Below are 3,259 nucleotides of genomic sequence, written 5' to 3'. Positions count from 1 at the left end.
AATTAAGATTAATATGATGGAACTTAACCATAGTAAAAAAATTATTCTCCATGAGAGTGGTACTAGTAATATAAACTTCATTCCAGAGAATAAGAGTGCCACCAGAGGCACCTTTAGTACTACCAACTGCCAGACCACAATGCCTAAAAAATTTAAAGTTTTATGCCTTTTTTTTGGACATTTTGGTTTCTTGAATAACAAGAATGTTAGGTCTGTGGTCTCTAGCAAGATTTCTAACAACTTCCATTTTATGGGGGCCATTAAGTCCCCTCATATTATAGGTAATGAACTTCATATTTTTCCTGGGGAAAATTGAGGGATGGTGGTCTATTTACCATCCGCTATATCCTACAAGCTCTCTTGAGCTCTGGCAATTAGATTGCCTTTCCTACCCCTTTTCTTGGGGGAACTAGATACAAAAATGAAGGATGAGACACCAAAATCTATAGTATTGCTTCTAGTAGCTCTAACAACAATAAAAAGTAGCCCTCTAGAGTTCTTTGGATTAGCCTTCTTAGCTGCCTTGGCAGCCTTAGGTTCTTTATAGCTAACATTAGGCAAAGCTAGGGGCATAATCAATAACAACTGGATAGAGAGATCCAAAGATTCAAAGACTGGCCGAAGGAAATGATTCACAATAGAGGAGGGAAGACCCTCCAAATGACAAGAGTCATGGATGGTAGAAGGCACCAGAGAGAGCTCCAACCTAATGTCCAAAACTGAAGGATCAGACCTTGCAATAGGAGCATCCAAGAGACAGCTATCACTTGATGGTTCAATAGAGGTCTCTTGTTCATTTGACAACACCACTATAGATGGGGTTGAGGCACATCCAACACCCTCTTTCTTGTTTGTTGGCTGGAAAAGCAACTCAAGGGACAAGAAGACTTTTGGTTTTTCCAAATCTTAGGAAGTGATGCCTTCCAAAAGAGTCAAATTAGTGCCCACTAGAACCAAAGAAGAGAGAAAGTGTTGATCGATGAGAGAGGGGTCTAAGGAGGAGTTCTCAGGAATTGAGACCTTTACTGAGGCAATTTTTGGCCTCCATATCATTTTTTCCTTTTTTTCCTTTTTCTTCTTCTTCTAATGGCCTTTGGCCTTCCTAAAAGAGGGTTTATTAGCAAACTTGTGGGGGGAGGGGGGGGTTACTCTTATTTTTATATTTAGGACATGCCTTCACCCAATGAACCACTTTTTTATAGATGAAACAAGCCCCAGGCATATCTTCAAATTCCATGTCTCGAGACCAAGTGCCAAGTTTGGAGACAATGTCAATCTTAGATGATAGATTTTTTATTTGATTCACTTTGACACAAATGCGAGCATAAACCAACCTAGCTTCAAAGGTTGCTAGATCATCAATTTCAAGAAGGCTCCTAAATGACTTTACCAAACCCCTAAATATATCCTCATTCCAGAATTCCATTGGGAGACCCGAAAGTCTAACCCATCTTGGGGTTGAAAGAATTTTTTTATCAAAGAGGTCAATATTGGGTTCCTATTTCTTCATAATGAGAGTGTGGTTACCAAGTTGGAAAGGGCCCCCACATAGGATCAAATCTCTATCCTCATGGCATGTGAAAGTAAAGGAAAAGAACCTTTTTTACATGACCACAACATCCACTTGACCACGAAATTGCCATTGTTTCCCCCACCAAAAGCCTAATGTTATCAATAGTTAGTCTAGGGCCAAATAACTTACCCACTAGGGTTAGATTCATCAAGGAGATAGAATGATCAACAAGGAGATCAAGGATAAAAATTTGAAATTCCCCTTTTTCCCAGCTTGAAGAGATCTTAACAGGAGGAAAAGAAGACTTACCTGATAGAATTCGACCAAAGAGCAAAGCCTAATCTTTCCTTTGTTTAGGTACTTGATTCTTAATGCTGATAGGTTCTGCTTTGGTAGGTCTAGTGGAGGACAAAAGTGGTGCTCCCCTAAGGAGAAGGGGAACCCATAAGACTCTTGAGGAGATCCCATAATCCACTTGATAAGAGTTTTCAGGGAATTTGTCATTTCCCAAAATTCCAATCTGCCCATTTTCCACCTCTTCTACTTGACAAAGATCACAATCCTTCTCCATTGGACATTCTTTTCGCTGACCCTTCCTCTGATCACAAATTAGATCCCCATGACCGTTGTCCAGAAACTTTTCCTGCTCTATTCACCCAATTTGCCAAGTCCACCCATTCAAAAAAAAATTTCACGTTCAACTAAGATTTTTGCTTCCTCCTCTATGTTATCTCTTGTTGTTTATTATTTTTCAAAAAAAAATTGTTTGACAAACTTAGTGAAACTTTAGGTTAATTTCTTTTTGGTTCCTCATTAGGGCATTACATTTGGTATTAGAGCTTGATTTTCTACATTAGGAGCCCTGGCTATATTGAAATGCCACTAGTTGTCAACTAATTAACTAAAACAAAACTTAAATTGTTTTATGTATCTATTACAAACTTGAAGACTTGAACTTCAAATTGAAATGTACTTAAAGCTAGAAATAGGCAAAGCTGAATTGGATGTTGTACTATATTTAAAACATGTTTCTTATGTGTATTCTTTATAGTAGTATGTTCTTATGGATATTATAGCATCTCGTTGTTCTTGGATATTATTGTAGGATGGAATCTGGGATGAGATCTTCAGTGGGAGGCTATAGCTCAGGCTATGGTAGAGGGCATGGGTGAGATAGGGATATCAATGTGCATGAGTCTGGCCACGAAGGTCCTATTGAAGAGGAGAATAGGGAAGAGCACCAGCATCAAACCAATTCACAAGAGGTTAACCTAAGGTAAATGATGAGGACCACTATGAAGCACCTACCTCCTCCTCAGGGTGTAGATCATGAGGGGTCACACCATATAGGAAATGAGGAGAGGCATAGGTATAGGAGTCTTCAGAGAGACCTTCACAGTAATAGAAAAAGGTCAGTTGAGGTTGCTCAGATGAAGGACCGACAGAGGTCCAAGATCAAACCTTTCAATGGGTTCAATTTAGGATATGTGGTAGAGACGTGGCTAATTGCCTTAGATAGGTGTTTTTCTATTCAAGACTTTGACTCTAATGTCAAAGCAATATTCACCATCAACCACCTGGAACTTTTTGGAGCTACATGGTGGAACATTGAGGAGAAGAAGCTCAGGGTAGATATGAATACTGTCACATGGGAGTTATTTTTGGAGAATTTCCATGAGTGTTTCCTACCAGAGGAATGACAACAATAAAGAGAAGATTAATTTCAAAATCTAAGATAGTACACCA

Source organism: Cupressus sempervirens, chromosome 4 (genome assembly GCF_028749045.1).
Source record: "Cupressus sempervirens isolate cs-2001-9-10 chromosome 4, ASM2874904v1, whole genome shotgun sequence".
NCBI classification, from domain to species: Eukaryota; Viridiplantae; Streptophyta; class Pinopsida; order Cupressales; family Cupressaceae; genus Cupressus; species Cupressus sempervirens.
Note: the sequence above shows the minus strand (reverse complement) of the source record.